This window comes from Pseudophryne corroboree, chromosome 3 (assembly GCF_028390025.1).
Source record: "Pseudophryne corroboree isolate aPseCor3 chromosome 3, aPseCor3.hap2, whole genome shotgun sequence".
Taxonomy (NCBI): Eukaryota; Metazoa; Chordata; class Amphibia; order Anura; family Myobatrachidae; genus Pseudophryne; species Pseudophryne corroboree.
In genome coordinates this window covers 631,976,649-631,997,337 of record NC_086446.1, presented here as the reverse complement: position 1 = coordinate 631,997,337, position 20,689 = coordinate 631,976,649, and the positions used below count along the sequence as shown (strand labels likewise).

The 20,689-nt window shown below is 46.6% G+C and overlaps 1 protein-coding gene and 1 long non-coding RNA gene across 4 annotated transcripts in view; one reads left to right on the top strand and one right to left on the bottom strand.

Moving 5' to 3' along the window:
• The window catches only part of PRKG1 (protein kinase cGMP-dependent 1), a 1,872,748-nt gene that overhangs the window by 1,798,078 nt on the left and 53,981 nt on the right, over positions 1–20,689 (bottom strand). The gene's annotated exons all lie outside the window — the stretch shown is intronic.
• The window catches only part of LOC135058104 (uncharacterized), an 81,826-nt gene that overhangs the window by 30,383 nt on the left and 30,754 nt on the right, over positions 1–20,689 (top strand). Inside the window, exon 3 of one of the 2 annotated variants that reach the window (XR_010244603.1) lies at positions 1,011–4,623. The exons of the other annotated variant lie outside the window; for it this stretch is intronic. This is a non-coding gene — a long non-coding RNA (uncharacterized LOC135058104). Of the gene's footprint in view, positions 1–1,010; positions 4,624–20,689 lie in introns of those variants that run through there. 2 annotated transcript variants of the gene reach the window in all.

Here is a 20,689-nt window from a genome sequence, read left to right as displayed (position 1 = left end):
TTGGGCAGCTCGGCGGCGGGTCGCTAGGTGTAGGCCACCCAGTGTTGGCCTTGCAATATGTCTCATGTCTTTGTTCTGTTGTGACTGCCTCTTCTGGTATTTTCCTGGGTGAGATGAACAATGCAGCAGCCACGAGCAAACTCAGCGGTTGCACTTCAAAGCCACAAGTTAGAAGATTTGAAAATAACATGGTTTTGACCTCCCCTTCCCACTCTGTCCTTATGCATTAGTACAGCGAGCCTGTAGTACAGCACAGACTGTAGTAGCTACCTGTAATACTGTAGCTAAATTGCCACAATGGGGGTCATTCCGAGTTGATCGCTCGCTAGCTACTTTTAGCAGCCGTGCAAACGCATTGTCGCCGCCCACCGGGGAGTGTATTTTCGCTTTGCAGAAGTGCGCACGCCTGTGCAGCAGAGCGGCTGCAAAATCTTTTTGTGCAGAACAAGACCAGCCCTGTAGTTACTCTTTGTGTGCGTTGACTCTAACGACGGAGGGACGGCTTTTGACGTCACACACCCGCCCAGCGTTCGCCCAGCCACGCCTGCGTTTTTCCCGACACGCCTGCGTTTTTCTAAGCACTCCCTGAAAACGGTCGGTTGACACCCAGAAACGCCCACTTCATGTCAATCTTCCTGCGTTTGCCCGTGCGACTGAAAGCTTCGCTAGAACCTGTGCAGAACCACAAAGGACTTTGTACCCGTACGTCACGCGTGCGCATTGCGGTGCATACGCATGCACAGAAATGCAGAGTTCTAGCCTGATCGCTGTGCAGCGAACAACGGCAGCTAGCGATCAACTCGGAATGACCCCCAAGGACAATAAAAGAAAAAGTATACTGCACACATAAAAGTAAACAGATATTTTGTTTTAATGGAGAATAATTTTAATCATCATGCAATATCTTTTTATACCTAATACTACCTTTTAAAAATGAAATAATCTCAAAAGGCACGGAGACTGTTTTCTTGCATGGTATAAAGATTTTTTTTTATTATTTTTTTTAACAGGAAGCAAAGCGAGCTGCTCAGCAGAGAGTGACCTGCAGAATAAAACGCTCTGAAGCGGACGCTTGTCTTTGTAGAAGTCCTTCTATTCTTCTCAACTACACAATATATCGCTTCTTAGCAGTGGTATTTTAAGGCAGGCTCAATAAGAAAGACCAAGTATAAGAAACCCTAGGAGTGTTCAGTGATCTATTATAGCATTACTTTTTAATGACCAGCGTACAGATGGAAGAATATGTACTATTCTGACATGTTAAAAATGGTGGGAGATATTTTTAGAGTTTTAAAAATTGCACTTATCAGATATTCTAAAACAACGTTGTTCAATCCTTTGTTGCCCTGAGCTACTAACATATTCCAAGGGCAATAACTCTAAAGCCAGTAACCCAGTTGTCATTGGAATATCTATAATGGATGAAGAGTGTGCGGTGCACACAGGACCCTGGGTCCAGGGGGGTCCACACTGCACATCCTGCACCCATATAATTATAGTTACCCGTCTGCAGTCCCGTGGCGGCCGGCTCTGTAGACATAAATCACCAGGGAAATGGTGCAGTGGCCATTTTCCCAGTGATTTGCACATGTGCAGTAGATATGGGGGGGTTTTGAGTATCTGTAAGACTTCCCTGACTGTCCACAATTGGAACTCTGCCCCCTCATTGTTTAAACCCATGATTCACGGGTGTCATTTTGCCTCGGGGACGGTTTTCCAATTACGCCAACTACAAAAGGCTTGTAAATCGCCAGCCAAAAGAAGGCTCCGTTAACTTCCTGGAGCAGCTAGGCAGTGAGCAGTCACAGACACAGTGGAGTGTAGAGAGGACCAGGGCTGCCCCTCCACTGTGCCTGGCATGCTGTGAGTGTTGACATGGAGACACACAGCCTCTCACATTACCATCTGTAATGAGGTCAGTCGGCCCCTGCGTCTACCCCACATATAGTATATCAGCCAGTGTCATCGTGTAATAACAGCGGCACTTTGACCCTTTCCTCCAGCTGCACAGGCCCAGCTAGTCCCTATCTGAGAATGTAGTTGTGTAGCACTTAACAGCCACTCTCACTCACGGCAGCAGAAGTGCTGATCTGACAGCATGAGCCAATAGGATCCGGGTATCTGCAGTGCTGGTGACACAGGTGAGTTGACGCAGCTCTCAGTGTCTGCTCTACCTGGCTGTTGCAGCCTCAGTACGGTGCAATACACATGTGTAAGAATGGTCACTAGTGACGCAGTCACACCTGCCTCTGATTGACTCTCTGCTGCGCACACAACGCTATGTATCAGAAGCTCTATTACTCTGCATCTACCATTTACCTTGGTCCACTCCATTCCAATGAACTTGCCCAGTCTGTCACTGAGAGCCAATCACTGTGCTCTGTGCAAAGGACCAATCCCAGTGGATCTACCACTTCTTTGCCTGAGTGCTGACTGACTGTAATGCTACTGTGTGGCGTAAGTTGTATTGGGGGCACAATTGTGTGACCATGCCTCTTCACACCCCTTTTTGCATCGAGCACGGATTATAGAATTTATCCCATAAAGGGGCGCCAAAATATTTATTCACTTACCAAAAAAATGAAGCTCAGGCCGGCCCTTCCACTTCATTTAAAAGTGACTGACTTGCAATATTGCGGTGGATTATGGTGGCAGACAACAGTAAATATATATATACATACACATACATACATACATACATACATACACATTCTCCAACAGGGTCGGGGATACATTTTTAATATGTGCGGTGCACCATGGCCCTCATTCAGATCCCAAAGGATCTGTGGCACATGCCGCAAAGTAGTGATGCTTGGTAATTTGCTCATGTACAGTACGGGTCTGCAATAGCGGACGCAGGACGGAAGCAGACTATCAGTGATTGACAGTCTTATGCCGTTTAGGAGTGGGGAGCGATGCTCTCAGTTTCTTAAAATGGAGGCATTTTGCCAGCATTGCAGGTATGCAGGAGCAAATCCGGAAGGGGGCAGCTTGGTCGACACATAGGGGATGTGGCCAGAAGATAGGTGGGCTGTCCAGGGGCGTGGTGGCACGACCACGTCATCGTGGCCTGCCCCCCGTTCTACAGTGTCGAGAAAGTAGGCACTGTGTAGTGGGGGGCGGGGCTATGATGATGCGATTCACCACAAATCTCTTCATCAGGTCCCCCGGTCCAACCACATGCACTCTATTGTAGGAGGCCCTGGGGAGAAGCGTGGGGCTGTAGCAGGTATGCAGGAGCCTTCCGGGGGTCGGGAGCGGCACCCGATTTTCAGGAGCCTCCCGGCCATTCCGAGAGGGTAGGCAAGTATGCCCTAACACAGTATTAAAACTATCATGTGCAGTAAAGTATGTTTACAGTTTGAACTTCTATCTTCATCATACAGTCATTTAGGTCCTGCGATTGCTCCTAATTTATGCCCACATCCAGACGTGTAGCTAGGTGCCATGGTGCCCGGAGCAAGGGCATGTTTTGGTGCCCCCCTCCCCTATACTGAATATTGAATTGGGGGCCTAGCCAACATGTGGTGGCATGTTACATTTGAAAAGAAATAATATTGAAAAATCCTAAATTGGTGACAAGGGTGGTTGTAGACCTTGTGGAGCTCATGGCAATCTGATAATCTCCCAATGCCTCAATTGAAATAATGCCCCAAATGTGACCCCCCACAGACCCAACCCCCCCTAAACTCTCAATGATAATGCTGCATCAAAATTGCCCCCCCCCCCCACACACACACACACACTATTTCATAGTCCCCAATGCCTTAACACTAGAACTGATGTCCCAGACCTGATAATCCCACTATGCTTCAATGAAAATAATGTCCCAGAATTTCCTGAGAGGCAGAGAGAGGTGCTGCAGCAGCCTGAGGGACAGAGAGAGGTGCTGCAGCAGCCTGAGGGGCAGAGAGAGGTGCTGGAACAGAGAGACGTGCTGCAACAACAATGTAGAGAGAAGTGCTGCAGCAGCCGGGACACAGAGATGCCACAGCAGCCTGGGCAGGACAGAAGTAACCCTGCTGCACAGCTACAAGCAGACAGTGAGACATATAAAGAGGGTGGGCAGAGCTGGCTGTCAGTGTCTCCTGCTGTCGCCTCTGGCCTGCCCTGCTCCCTACCTAGTATCCAAGTCAATGTGCGCCCCCTGCTTCTCCTGTTCTGCGGCTGCCAGTACAGTGGCCGGCGGGAAGGGTGTGGGCGGCAGCGCGCCCTCTAACTTTTTCGGCGCCCGGAGCTCGCACTCCACTCGAGCCACCCTCGCTACACCCCTGCCCACATCCCCCTTATTCGACAGAAGCTATGAGGGTTAGCACAAGTTGTAGCTCCACTGTTTTATTAGAGGACCGATCTTGCAGATTTGTTCAGGTCTATTTATGAAGCAGTGATAACTCATTTCAATGGCAAGAAACAGAAAAAAGGGTTATCACTGTTTGCTCCTATAAATCACAGATTTCACTTGTGGCGATCTGACAATATGTATTACAAATATATCACTTTTATTGCTTTTTATACTCGAGCATACAGGAAATAAATATGTAATAAATATTTTTGTCCTGAATTATCACTGTAATGGCAGAGCTATTTGTTGATATGTAATGAGACTTGTAGAAGCCAAAGTTATCCCCTGTAGTTTAATAACCATCTCCTAGTGGTCAAAGCAATAAAAGTCAATGTACAAAGTATATTTGTTGCCTTTTTCCTCAAGGCATTGTTCCTATCTCCACCAAGATGAAATGGTTATATTTGCCTTTTGTGGTAATTTATTACCGGAAGGCATATAAAATACAAGGCAGTACAAGCTACCATAACTCCCAACTTCCCCCTTATATACGGCAGATTTTCAAATCCAAAAGTTCTTTATTCCTACACAAACACTGAAACAATACCATGGCATGTTATCTCTGCAGTACAGGCGAACTCACCACTTCTAGCACCAACACCTTTCTGGTCACAGTTGCCAACCAAAAGATGTGGAGGTTCAAACAGTTTAGTTTTGTGGCAACTGTCCCTCCAGTTCCAGTATCCCGACTCCCAGACACAAGAGTGTTTGATCTGGCTGTTAGTGTTGGTAAAATGACCACAGCCTGTGGGTAATGTATGTGCTGATCTTCTAATCACGCTGACAGGACACAGTGATACTGCATGTGAAATGCCCCTTGTGCCTCTATAATGCAAAGATGGATTTCATCCATCATGGGAATTCTGAACCACATGTGGTGATCAATTACTGAATATCACAATGTATAACCAACATTGTCCTATATAGCACAATGACTGAATCTGCAAACCTCAGGTAACATGAAATGAAACATTAAATTGACATTAGTCTGGAAAATACCATATGCTCAGTACCGCACCAAATAAGGGCTAAAATAACCAAGTATAAGCAAGCACAAAGTGATTTTTGTGTGGTGAACTCCGGTGTTCTTTTCTGCTCGTCCCATCCATCAATTATAGATACTTAGGTTTGTTTTGAGGAAATAAAGATGCCGGAAACATTGACTGGTGAGCAAAACACCTACAGCTTAGCAGGGGCGCCGACAGCTGTGCCGGGACCAGGTACTGGGAGGAAGCATGACCAATGTAGAGAAGTGTGGCCACCCCCTCCACCCGCGCTGCACATGGAGCGCGGTCGTGAGAACTGATGGGCAGTGGCAGCAGGCAGGTGGCAAGCAAGTGCAGTCCCACCCCTGCACATATCACGCAGGGTGAGGGCGGAATGACTGCCTTTGCAGCTGCTTCTCTCATGTGCTGAGCTGTGGAAAGAGCCGCTTAACAACATTTATAGCAGCAGAAACATTCAGGCTGATTCAGATTTGGAAGCAAAGCAGAAAAAGCAGATAACACATGCAGGGTAAATACCAGCTGCTTTTGCATGTAGCCCACAAATGCTGGCCTGCTTTATTTTTACTCGGCAAATTTGCTTTGACTTAGGGCACCCCATCCCCAAATCTAGATCTCTGCACATCTGCTCCACCTGCAGGGCAACTTGGTTTACCAATGTCTAAATTGACCTGCTTTTTTCCTTTGCTTCCAAGTCAGAATTGGTCCTATTACAGTATATGCACTAATGCTTAATTGCAAAATACAACCAATAACATTACTGTCTGTAATAATAATTACCATGGTGCCTTCTCTAGAAATGCAAACATAAATCTAGGTCTTAGGAGAAGACAGAAGCATCAATAATTGGAAATGTTTGTGTGAAAAAATGCTTCTATTCCAAATAAGTAAAATGCTCAAAGTCAGGTCAGCAGCATAAAATAGCTTCTTATATTGATCAAGTCAACGTTTCAGGACGGCGCTGTGTCCTTTCCTCAGGTTCCTATAATGTGATTTTTTGTCGTAATAACCTGAGGAAGGGATGCCACTCCATTCTGTAACGTTGGCCTGATGTAAAAAGCTATGTTATGCTGCTCATGTGCTTTTACCTGTTTGGGATACATATATTAAATGTATGGGTGTTATAAATAATGTTTTGTACATTCTCTTAAATTGCAGATCCTGCTTTAGCACAATTACCCTCAATACACCTGCAGATGTGGAGTGAGTCTATTAAAGTTAATGCTTCTTACTTTTATGCGGCGTACATCTAACCATTGACATTTACATTAACTGATCTTGGCACCTCTTTCTAGAGATCATTTTACTTGAAACGCTGAAGCAGTAATGTGTCTAAGCCAGCAAAGCACCCACATTACATACTTTTATTTAGTAAGAATATAAATAACTCATGTTATTCTTTTACTAACATACAGTACAGTATACATGATTCAGTGGTGACAATTTTCACATCACGTTTTTGATCTATATTTAGAAACGTCACTTTTCTACAGATACATTTGCTAATGTATACAAGCATAACATTAATGTACTGTATTTTCAAAAGTGTTTAACAATGACTGAAATAACAATAATTTTCTACTTAATAAAATTGGCTTCATCCATTTAATGAGAGTTAAGAAGCAGACCTTCTATAGTCTAGTATGGGGATGGCTGGTATGAAGTGTTAAACATAACAGATACTGGGAGATACGCTTACAGTAAGACGATTTCAGATGCTCCCAAAAAAAGACAAACAATCACTTATTGTATGTGGAAACTTGACGGGGAATAGCTGTCACATTACAGAATTTCATTATCTTTATGACTGTTGCTGATTAAGGGTCTGATTAAGTGTTATGGCTGACATAGGCTAACACGCAGTGGTACTGAGAGGGGTGGGGGTGGGGAGTAGTACTAATTATCCCTCCACTGCGCCCCACCTGCTCCTCCTGTGTTAGAATAATGCCCCCCTATGGAGCATGCACACCGTGGCCCTGAATTTTTTACTTTTTTAATTTAAACGTTCTTGGGGGTGTGGACATGCCCACTTTTTAGGTAAGGCCCCCATTTTAATACGCCCCTCCCCCATGGGTCTCTACTCCCCTGATAATACAGTCTTAGCGCCCCCCCCCCACCATCACCACCACTAACAACAATGTTTATGTTCAGAATCACAACTGCAGATACTTTAGGGAGCTTTTCAGAGACCGCCATTCAACACAGAGTGTACCATAGTGACCAATATACAATACAGAGAGCATCATATAGTCACCACTATACAATACTTAGGGGGACATTTACTAAGCAGTGATAAGAGCGGAGAAGTGAGCCAGTGGAGATATTGCCCCATCAACCAATCAGCAGCTCTGTATCATTTTATAGTATGCAAATTATAGCTGTTACTTCAGTGGTGATTGGTTGCCATGGGCAACTTCTCCACTGGCTCACTTCTCCGATATTATCACTGCTTAGTAAATGTCCCCCTTAGAGCAGTGGTCAGGAAACAGGGGTAAATTACCCCAAATTCCTGGGGGTAATGGATGGTCGCGCTACCGAGATACAGCCCCATCCAGCACCGTCTGGCTCGTGATGTGACGTGCTGACATCACACGCGCTCCCTCCTGCCCACCCTGCGCTGTGCTCCTGGCTGCCCTGTGCTGTGTTCCTGGCTGCGGTGTGACATCAGCATGCCCGTCCTGCGCTGTCCTGTCCTCCCGCCCGCCCCCACCCGCCCGCGGCCCGCCAACTCACACACAGAACTTGAAGTGTTCTGTGGCTGACCGCTGACAGAGTTCCGCAGGATCAGACAGTGGCCCTCATAACAGTGGAATATTAACACTGACATTACTGAGGTGAGGATGTGACCATCTGTCTCCTAAAAGTCGCGTCTCCCCCTTCCCCCCTCATCCATCTTTCTTACATTCATTCTGGTGTTTTGGGGAGAAAGTTTTAATTAACCCATTCATTGGCAAAAAAATAAATAAATAATCTATCTATCTATCTCCTATATAATAGCCCAGATCTGTGACTTTGTGACTCATTTGCTAATGCTGGGCGGAGTCACAACACAGGGCGGAGTTAGTCAAATGAGTCACAGATCTGGGCAAATCTATAGGAGACTAGTAGCAGAAGCAGATAGTATGGGCATGGCACAGGCAGGGGTGCATACCTCCCAGCTTTCTTCAGGCAGACAGGGGTGCATACCTCCCAGCTTTCTTCAGGCAGAAGGAGGGCACACACACACACGGCAAAAAGGGGGCATGGTCTACAAAAGGGGGCGTGGCTTTACGGGAGGGCCCCCGTTTTCGTCAGTGAGGGGGCATGCCCAGCGCTCTGTGAGCTGCTGGCATGCCTCCAGGGGCGGATTATGAGTCCGGGGGGCCCAGTGCACTTGAGACAGGGGAGCCCTATCTCATGGCTGTGTCTGCTGTGGTGCTGGGGGCGTGGCCTACTCGCGGCCCGCGTGGCCACGCCCCCTTATGCAAATTCTGGGATTTTTTTTTTTTTTATATATATGGAATTTTGGCCCCTCAGCTAGGGCTAAAGCCAGAGGAGGTGGTCGCTTCCCCCTACACACCCGCACAGGCAGAAGAAAGCAGGCAACACCACAGACCTGCCAACACGCAGCAGCGTGTGCTGACTGTAGCACAATGCTGCCGCTGTTGCTGGCAGGACGGGGAGCTTCTGAGCTGGGACAGAGCTACTCCAGCCGGGGGGCCCCCTAAAACTGTTGGGCCCACGGTACGTACCCCCTGGCCCGCCCCTTAATCCGGCTCTTCTGACGGAACCCCGGGACAGTTGGGAGGTATGGGGGTGTGTGAGGGGTATGCCGTACAGACAGACGGGCACCGGCTCACTGTGTGCTTGACCCCCCACATCAGCATACTCAGCAGGGTCTCTCTGGCGCGGAGGAGCATCACTTTCTAGCACACTCTACGCTTCTTAGCTGCAGTTTTGTGGGGCACCTGCTGCTGTGCAGGTTCCGTACTGCCTCTGTTATCTCCAGCCCCGGCAACCTCACCGCTAGTTGCAGTGCTGCCGCCCGCAGTGAGGTGCGCCCAGCTCCTTCACACACTTTAGCCAGCGGGTAGCGCTGCAGAAGTCCGAGATGCTTGCAGGCTCCGACCCGCTCCGACCCCCTCCTCCCTCCAGCCGCAGCGTCTCCTGGGAGCTAACCAGTCACTCCCAGTCTCCCCTTACCACAGTGCCCAGCAGCCGCGAGGTCCGCGCCGTGTGCATGCTATGACCCCCTCCTCCGTCCAGTCGCAGCGTCTCCTGGGGGCTAACCAGTCACTCCCAGTCTCCCCTTACCACAGTGCCCGGCAGCTGCGCGAGGTCTGCGGTGTGTGACTGAGGAGGGGGGGAGGGATGCTGACGGGCAGAGGAAGCAGGACTCCAGCCTGAGAGAGTCAGCCATGCCAAGTCTCCACCAGCAGCAGATCCCAACAGGTTGGAGTGGAACAGCAGCTGTGACTCCGGTAAGACACATCTGTCTGTCACCACTGTTTTGTCCCTAATACCAATCTCTCCCGTGCCCTGTGTTCTGTCATGTCCCTGTCACCCCTGGCCTTGCCCTGTCACCCTTATCCTTGCCCTTTCACCCTTATGCTGGCCCTGTTACCCCTATCCTGGCCCTGTCACCCGTGATCTGACCCTGTCACGCCTGTCCTGGCCCTGTTACTGCATGCCCTCCAACTACCTTTGTGGCAGGTACAGTACCCGCAGCGCCTCCAGACCCCTCCTCAATGCACCACACCTCCGCACCTCCCCCTCCACCACATGCGGCACTCCACCCCTCCCCCACACGCTGTGCCTCCAGACCCCCTACACCACCCGTGGCTCCCACTCCTCCGCCCCTCCACCACCCACAGCAACTCCAGACCCCCTCCACCATCCACCCCCCATATATGTCTCCCCCCACACCTGCCCCCCTCCACCCGCTGCATCTGCAGACACCCTCCTCCATCTGGCGTCCCCCCCACCCATGGCACCCCCGCACCTACCCCTCCACCACCTGCAGCGCCTCCAGACCCCCTTCCCCATCCGCCGCACCACCCGTACCTGCCCCTCCCCTACCCACGGCGCCTCCAGACCATCGCAAGGGGCTGTGCCTCCTTCACCATCGCACGCCCTTTCATTGTGCAATATTTAACCACTGACAAAGGAATGCAGGTAATACTCCATATAATACAAATATTGAACCCCAGAAAGGCATGAAAGGGTTAAGGGGGCGTAGCCCCTTGCGACGGTGTGAAGAGCGCCCGTAGGGCGCGATGAAGCACCTAGTCTATCTATATATACACACATACATATACATACACACATACACAGTATCTCAGAAATGCCATATAAACAGTGATAACCAGTATATATGCACAATAATATATGGTTTCCTTCCTTTCAAATCAAGGGGGTAACTTCGGCGTATCTAAATGTATTTGGTAAAAGGTAAAAAAGTTCCCTGACCCCTGTCTTAGAGCAAGGTGAGCATTAAAGTTTACAGAGAACTACAGGGAAATATATTATTGGGTTCTCCACTCTATCAGACGCCCATTGATAGATAAGGTGCCTGTCAGCTCCGGGTTTAGATATGCAAATCGGCTAAACCTGTCTAAAATGCCTGAATGGGCATCCAAAGTCCTGGTTTTGGTGTGTTGGGCGCCCAAACTATGGACTTTTTAACACATTTTTTTCTCGTATCTCCAGGGGAAGTAAGGGGGGAGTTGAGAAAAGAATGTGTCTACCGCGGGTAATGGGAGTCTATCAAAGCAACAACTGAATAGCTCCACAGCAGGTGACGCACTCCACAATTGAATCCACCCTATGGAGTATTACAGTTATCCCCAAACAATATAGAGAGCATTCTAGTAATTGATATACAGTTATATATATTTACAGTGAGTATCGTCATGACCCCCATACAACAACCAGAGCATCATAATGACAATTTACAATACCCAGAGGATCCATGTGACCACCATACAGTACAGAGAGCATTCTAGAGACCACCATACAATACAAATATCATTCTAGGGACCACCATATAAAACATATAGCATTTTAGTAACCTATTTACAATACAAACAGCATCCTAGGGACTGCTGCACAATACTCAGAGCATCTTATAAGTTTAAATGCTACCATTGAATATTAAGAAAATATATTTAATGCAATAATAATTTAATGCCAACACTTCTAAAAGAGGGTGATAACTAGGCATTCCATTGTTATCCAAAATGTATATGCATCACAATGTGTTTTACATAATTACTGCAATCTCTCCCTTTATATATACCTCTACACACAGTTTAGAACAATAATGTGTCTGTTCAAAATTCATTGCCTGCTTTCTGTACCTGCATAGTTGGTGCTGGGGCTCCTCTCCTGACTCTAAAGTTCCTGGAGGGTGGACTGTTGAAGCTGCCACTTATTCAATTGCGGATCTTAATTTAGCAAACAGACCTATCTTGTGACGGGCAAAGGAGTGGGGACATGGTATTACATGGCTCAGTACAGTATGTCAGTGACTGGGAGATGGGGAGACGACTGTGGGGAGCAGGAATGCCAGTTCCTGTTAGCCTTGCAATATGATGGAACTAAAGGGGGGTACACACGGAGCGATAATCTAAGCAATCTGACTAGATTGCTTAGATTTTCAGGAAGATCGCTCCGTGTGTAGCCCTAACAGCGATAGCGATGCGCAGACCCGCGCATCGCTATCGCTGCTGCTAGATTGGCCTGCATGCAGGCCAATCTAGCGGGTCGCTCACTTCACCCGCTGGGTGAAGTGAGCGGCCCCCCGTCTCCCCCCACACGCTCAGCACAGATCGCGCTGTGCTGAGCGCCGGGAGAGATGTGTGCTGAGCGGTTCGCTCAGCACACATCTCTCCAGCATCGGGCCGTGAGTACTGGCCTTAAGATGTACCAGGAGACTGCGCTGATTAATTTAAAATGCTACACTTGTATATGTGTGCGAGTCTCTGAATCTGCATAGGAGATTGTATATGTGGCACATGTAGGAAGCAAATTAATGTTTAGGCCAATGACAAACAGGATATTGCTGTTCCTTTACTTTAAAATAAACAAATAAAAGAGGGAAACGTTTTTTTATTATATCTTCAGCAGACCCATGTCTGGCAGTGCCCTATCATTGCGCCCTAGACTGTTCAGCCTACTGGTTGATCAGACAGTGAATAGGATGGAATTGGAGAGCAAAGCTGGATCTCCCTTTTTTTTTTTACTGCAGCTTAAAGACAGGGTTTGTGACCAGATATATAGTATTTTCTATTCATTATATTCCTCAGTAATATTCTTAACTTAACTAGATTACTGTTATGAGTGTTATGCTAGCCATGAATGTACTTGAATCCTCATGTTGCAAACAAATCCACACACAGTCTCTGAGAGTGATCTGATCAAAATGATTTGAAAAATGTTCTGACATGCCAGTCGGTAGATGACAGCTTTTTGTGTGTTGTCAAGTGTGGGCATTAACTGAGTGACAGGACTGTTACATATGTGGCAAGCTTTACACTTTCTCAGATTGCGATCCAGGGCTACTTGCCCACTACTAATAGACAGTGTAATGAAGATCTGCATGATCAGTTACATGTTGATAGAATTACGGTAGAGCACCCATCTTTCACACTTTTTAATATTTAACCTATTTAATTTGTCCTTATTGTATAAGAATTCAGAATTGTAGGCTTTCTGAGTTTCCTGAATGTTTGTCAATATACGCCTATATCTAGTGCTGCGGTTAGCACTGAATAAATTGAGCTGAATTTGAATAACGCATAATCACATGACTTTGGGAACAGTTTACCATTGGTTGATCAGTTGGTGCAATCTGCAGTGCTGTATGTTGAAGCAACAGTTTGCTCCTACTCTAGGGACGCCCTGATGATAATAAATATGATCCAATGTAATGGATTTGTCAAAGTCAGAAAAATGTCTCTATGCACGTTGCCATATTTGCACCGCACACTGGTCCGCGCTGCGCATGCGTACGCTCTCCCGTGAAGGCGCATACCCGCGATAGCGTGCACTCGCAGGCGCGGTATGCGTATTTACGGTAGAGTTTATGTAGTCGTAGCGTGCGACTCATTCGTTACAAATGTTCACAATTAATGTAGTTTGTAGATCATGGTCACCTTGATAGATTCTGAAAGTATGGTTAAAATAGAAGGTCCCTGTTTAAAGGAATCCCTCTTTGTATTGTACGAAGGGTCTGACAGGAATCATACAGCAGTGTTTGGTACCCATCGGAAGAGTATTTAATTAGTAATATTCCGGTGTTGGTTTGGAGCGTATTAATCGCTCGTGCGAATAGTTATGGACATAAGAAGTTTATGTCCATTTCTATTATTTACACATACTCAGGTATGCGGCGGGAAACCCAGTTTCCCACCCACCTGAGCTGTTGGAAATCGTCACAGCCCACCTGTATGAATCACCCTATGACCTTTTGTTATGATGCAGGGCCGAATTCCTTCGGCCAATGGACAATGGGATTGTAGGACCAGGAGATTGCATTGTGTGTGGGGCATAAATAGGCAGGCCGACCACATCCAGCTCTCACTCTCTCATCAACGGTTATCTGCTGATAGCCGGGAGCTGGATATCGAGGCGCAGGCGATCATACCCTTTGTGCGTAAGTTTCTCTCCGTAATCATTGTCTTTCTGTGAGCCAATTTCTCTCATCTCTCTCTCTCTCTCTCTCTCTCTCTCTCTGTTCTGTTCTCTCATATCTCCCCTAGACTAGGCTAGTATTGTATTGTATTAGATAGTATTGTATTGTATTGCATTTAGGTCAGTGTAGTATTGTCTTTTTGTATTTATTGTTTAGTTCTGTGGTTAGGAAGTCTCTGTTATATTGTAGTGTATCATTTGTACTGCTATCCCCTTTTACAAATATATTAGATATAATACAGTTAATAGGCTTTGGAACCTAAACCAGTATCTGTGTATTTTCTATAGTATTAAGTGTTCACTTGAGCGTCGGTGACGCTCAAGCAGCTTTGTAGTTAGTCAGGTTACACAAGGTTGCACTTACACCCTGTACTCACATTAAGGTATTCTGTGTATTTCATTGGTATAAGGTTTAAACATTAAGGTATAGCGTTGTGAGCGTCTGCGCCGCTGGTGACCTCCTCGTGGTCTCGAGCGTATGCTACGCCATAGCGAATCATTACTCTAGTCATAACCAATAACGTGTCCTGTGATCACTGGGCCGTGAGCGAACGTGACGCTTGAGCGTCTCGCCTACGGCGGAGCGATCGTTACGCAAATAGCGTACCCTTACGGTACTTCTTAAGCAAACAGCGTACAGTGTTCTTAGACTTCATAAAGGGTTGTTTATACGACAAAGGAATTTAGCATTGTCAATTGGGGACTCGTCCTATCCTTCTCATATCTGCACTAGGTAGATCAGCAGACATTATCCCCCAGCAAAGGGTGGGAGGTTGTCTCCCAGTGCTGACGGGATAAGCGTCTGCTTCGCTTAGATAAAGAGTGCTGAAGGAATCCGGGAACCGGAAGTAAGAACAAAACGCTTGTGTCTTTTAAAAACTGTTTTATTTCTCTTCTGTCTTGCGTATACACGCACGCATACATTTATCTGCATTTCTTTTTCAATTTCGTATATCACTATTCCTGTTTGCCAATTTTTATAGTTGATAGAAAGTGCTAAAAGAGATTTGCTGTTATTTCATAGTAGAGGTAATAGTTAAAGTATAGAACAACACACGATTTGTCTGAGATACAAGGCAGTCAGTGTGGATTGCGGTAGATGATCAGGGATCATTTACATTGATAAAAGTATATATTGTGTTACGGTGGATCTTTGCATTGCGTACACGTGTCGCTAACAAAGACTAGCGTACGCAATCCAAAGGCAGACGCACGCAGCGTTCACTACGCAACGTAGCGTCCGGTTACGCCCACGTAGCTCAAGTCACGAAAAGCGATAATTAGCGCAAAGGCGATAAGTAACGCACAGCGGTAGATAACGCGACGCGGTAAATAACGCAAATCTATTTTTGGAAAAATCTGAAATTTAGTTTAACAGATCCTACTCCTAATTGGTAACACTGTTGGACTGAAGACAATTTCTGCGCAGAAATAGATATAGAAACAAAGTGTACATGTGTTGAGTGAGTGTGGTTTTGTATACATAAGTTTATACAACTTTAAGGTGGAACCAAAAGGAAAGCCGGGTACTCGTCAAGGGACATACGTGTAAGTGACATATACGGTGGCTAGGGAGGCATCCCTGGTTAAATAATATTTGAGCATTAGAGTATAGCGGACCATAAGGTAACAAGACCAGGAGGTCATAAGGTAACAAGACCAGGAGGTCATAAGGTAAAAGGTCCGCTATAAAAGTCCAGTGGCACAACGCCTGGGGTGTTGGTGCAGAACCCATATAGGCCATACAAGCTCTTGCTGAAGGAATCGCGGCCGGAAACATCGATTCCATTGATCTTTCAGTACATAACAAGTAGTGCTTGTGTACTGAACGATTGGACCACACGTAATTGTGTGCAGTAGTTAGTAATCTGACCTAATACCATTAGAGTAAAGTGGTCACAAACGCTATTTGTACATTCTGACGTGATTTGTGTAATTTTTTATTTTTAAAGGGAAGTTCGCTGGTCACTCAGGAACTATCTAACAACCCCACCTTTACTGGAAAGAGTAAGTGTCCTGCGGGTAACCCTCATATGTTCCAGTAAACTGAAGGTTCCATAGGGGCCCTGTATCGAGTACGCCAGCACCACGTCGGTGTGATCAGGTCGTATTGGTCGAGGTGGGCGAGTGAGTGGGGTACTCGGTAAACCGCCACCGCCGGCCTACTGTGGAGTAATTTGGTTGTCTGTAAAGGCTTGCTGAAAACCTTGATACAGAGATCCAAGGAGGACTAAGCAACACCTGCAGACTATGGGGGCCAGTTGCTCAGGTAGGGGGCGATCAACCTTGGTTCAGGTTGATTCTGTGAACCGACCAGTTGGGTCGGCACGATATGTAATGTGTGAAAAATATGGAAGTCACACCGAATCTTTATGTGATGAATGGGAGAGAATGACTGTACAAGACAGGGACAAATTCCCAAGAATAGGTAGCTTTAGTCCAGAAGTGTTACAAAATTTAAGGAGGAGGATATGTCTCGTAAAATCAGCAAAGAGACGAATTCAACATCATGATTATTTACAGTTATGGCACCAGGAAGGTGAGATACAGAGAGGTTTGGCTCTGGTGGCAGGATCTGGGGCAGTCAGGAAGCTGATAGCCACAGCTCCTCCTCCACCATACATTGCAGGAGAGAAGTTGATTGCGGAGAGAAACGCACTGGGTTGTAAAACACAAACTCTTAGTAACCCTGTAAATGTTAATGATGTTAACCAAATAACTCATGCAAGTATTAACCCGTGCAAGATGTACCCTGTTTTGAACCTTCCTCAGGAGCGTGATCAAGAAGACGATTCAGCAACAATTTCAGCTCTCTCTCTTGCAGCCACCATAGCAGAGACCACAGTAGGCACAGCGACACCCACGAGATTAGCGAAAGCCCCTAGCGGAGGGATAGGTGAGGTCGTGTCAACGGGTAAGTACGGCACCATGCACTACACTGAAACAATTGTACCACAACAAGCAGTAGAATCTACACAGGAAGAGGCTGTTAGAATTGCTCCTGTAAGGGTAATAGCAGTTCCCAATGGAAAAACAGATGTGTCTGGAGCCACTCCCATAAGGAACATTGCCATGTACACTCCATTTTCCAGAATGGAATTAAGAACAATAGTGTCCGAATTTCCTGACCCCAGGAAGGATTTAGTTGCTAGCCAAAAATACATCAGGGATCTAGGTAACACTGTAGAACCCAACAACAAGGATTGGCAGATACTGCTAAGAGCTTGTTTACCTTCCAATGTTGACGCAACTCAATTTTTAGCTGACTGTGCATTGGATAAAGATGTACCGCTTACAGACGTGTACAACAAGGATAATGTAAAAAGGATAAATTTACAGCTAAAGGAGTATTTCCCAGCCGTTGTTAAATGGAATAAAATATTTTCCATTAAGCAAAAGGAGTCCGAAACGGCAACAGAATATTTTCACCGGGCACTATTAGAAATGGCAAAGTACACTGGTATAGAAGACATTAAGACCAACCCAAACCATCGAGAAGTAGCAGTATCTGTACTGATGGATGGTTTGAAAGAAACATTAAAAGCTAGGGTACAGACCACGCAGCCATGTTGGCGAGGTCTGTCAGTGTCCACATTGAGAGAGGCTGCTATTGATCACGACAGAAACATCACTAGGCACAGGGAATCGCAAAGTGATAAGTTGATGTCCGTAAGTATACAGGCGCTGACCACAAGGCAGCCTGCGTATGTACCACCGAATCCTGTGGGTAAGGCAAGTGTAATAACATGTTTTTCTTGTAACAGACCGGGACACTTTGCACGAGAATGTAGAACAAAGAATGTACAAAGATCTTTTCAACCCCCTAGACAACAACACAACACACGACATTGGGAGCAGGGTCCACAGAGGCGGAGTTTTGAGCCACATACAGGGGAAACAAAAAGATATCCCCCGAACAGAGATTGGCATGCCTCTGGTAGTTCCCAGCTAACCCCCTCACAAGTAGTTGCTGCCAACGGGATTCAGGGAGGTCAGCATACCCAATAGGGGTGTGGCCATACCTGTAATCTGCACCCAGTTAAGTTGATTGCTAGTCTTGGAAGCGAACCAGAAATTGCAATCAATGTAGCTGGTAAAACTTTAAACTTTCTTGTAGACACAGGGGCGGCCAAGTCAGTGATAAATTCGACAGTGGGCATGAGAACCACTGGTAGGACAATTCCAGCCATGGGAGTAACAGGAGTAGTCCAGCACTACCCTGTTAGCAAACCAGCCGAGATTACAATAGGGCCTTTGCATACCAAGCATTCCTTTTTGCTGGCTGCATCGGCACCAACTAATCTCCTGGGAAGAGACTTACTATGTAAAATGGGTTGCGTCATTTATTGTACTCCTGAAGGTGTATTCTTGGACATCCCTGAGAATCACGCTCAGGAAGTACGAGACATGTTAGACTCCCCATCAAAATTAATGTCACATTCCATTATGACAAATAGGAATCCATCCCAAGTAGAAGAGATGACATCTCAGATACCAGAGTCACTTTGGACAAAAGATGGACAGGACACTGGATTAATGGCAAACGTAGCTCCAGTAGTTGTACAAGTAAAAGATGGTAGGATAGCTCCAAAAATCCCACAGTATCCTCTGAAGCCAGAGGTGGAGTTAGGAGTTTTCCCAGTAATAGAGCGCTTGCTACAACAGGGCATTCTAGTAAGAACGTCCAGCACAGCAAATAGTCCCATCTTCCCTGTTAAAAAGAGTGGGGGGAGGGGTTACAGGCTAGTGCAAGATCTAAGGGGGATTAACAAAATAGTTGAGAGTCAGTTCCCCGTAGTGCCTAATCCAGCTGTCATCCTAATGCAAATTCCTCCCACTGCCAAATTTTTCACTGTTATTGACCTCTGCTCCGCATTCTTTTCGGTACCTCTGCACCCTGACAGCCAATATTTGTTTGCATTCACATACAGAGGAGTCCAATACACGTGGACTCGGTTACCCCAAGGTTTCATAGATAGTCCAAGTATATTTTCTCAGGCTTTGCATGATTGTTTACAGTCTTTCCAACCGGAAAGTGGATCAGTGTTGATACAGTACGTGGATGATCTACTACTGTGTTCTGATTCATTGGAAGCTTCCCTGAAGGATACGAAACAGCTCCTGTTTCATCTTTCAGACACAGGTCACAAGGTTTCCAAAGACAAGTTACAATTATGCCAAGCTAAGGTAAAATATTTGGGACACTGTCTAACACAAGGACTGAGACACCTGACCGCTGATAGAATCCAAGCCATTAGAGACATGACACTGCCACAAACCCAGCAACAGATCAGGACGTTTCTAGGAATGTGTGGGTATTGCCGTAATTGGATCCCAGGGTTTTCCATATTGGCGCTACCTTTGCAGGAAATGGTCTCCTCAAACAAACCTGATCGGATTTCGCATACAGACGAATCCGAAACAGCATTTGAGAGACTCAAACAGTGTCTAACGCAGGCACCAGCACTAGGTATGCCAGACTATGGGAAACCCTTTGAACTATACGGAACAGAAAGTGCTGGGTGCGCAGCAGGTGTACTAACACAAAAACACGGTGATGCCAGCAGGCCAGTTGCATATTACAGCGCTCAGCTAGATACGGTAGCGCGATCCCTCCCCACATGCTTGCGTAGCATTGCGGCGATAGCATTGCTAGTGACAAAAAGCGAAGATGTCGTGCTAGGCCACAACCTCACAATCCATACACCGCATGCGGTATCTGCCTTATTGAATTCTGCCCAAACCAGACACGTCTCATCAGCAAGGTTTACAAGATGGGAATTGGCATTAATGGCCCCAGTAAACGTCACCATAAGGAGATGCAGTGCATTAAACCCTGCAACATTTCTCCCAGGTGTGCCTGGTCAGGCACAAAGGGTGGAAGGTGAGAGTGATGGGGAAGGAGGATTTAATGCAAAGGAAGATACACATGATTGTATGGAATATTTGACCCAAAATTTTACCGCAAGGCCTGACATCAGTGACAATCCACTGGAAGATGCAGAACTCACGTTCTACACGGACGGTAGTTGTCACAGACAGTCAGACTCGGGAGACTTGTGTACTGGATACGCAGTCGTAGATGACCAAGACACCATAGAAGCGGAACCGCTAGGCCCACCTCACTCAGCCCAGGTTGCTGAACTGGTCGCCCTAACCAGAGCATGTGAATTGGCTAAGGGTAAGTCAGCCAATATCTACACCGATTCTAGATACGCCTTCGGGGTAGTCCATGATTTCGGAGCCCTATGGCGGCTCAGAAATTTCATGACGGCAGCTGGCACACCGATAGCGCATGCAGCTCATATAAAAAGGCTTCTAACAGCGATACAGGAACCCGACAGAGTGGCTGTTATCAAATGTAAAGCACATACATATAGTCAAGACCCAGTGTCCCTTGGTAACAGCCGAGCAGACGAAGCCGCAAAGCTTGCAGCTGCTACCCCCATACAGACAGACACCACACAACTGATGGTATTTAATACCATCAACACACAAAAGTTGTGTGAGATGCAGAATTTGTGTTCCACACAGGAGAGAGCAGTCTGGAAGGCAAAGGGATATGGCCAGGAGTCCTCAGGGCTCTGGACGGATGGACATGGTAAACCGGTGGCCCCCAGGGCATACCTTCCATGTCTGGCTGAAGCAGCTCACGGGCTGACTCATCTAG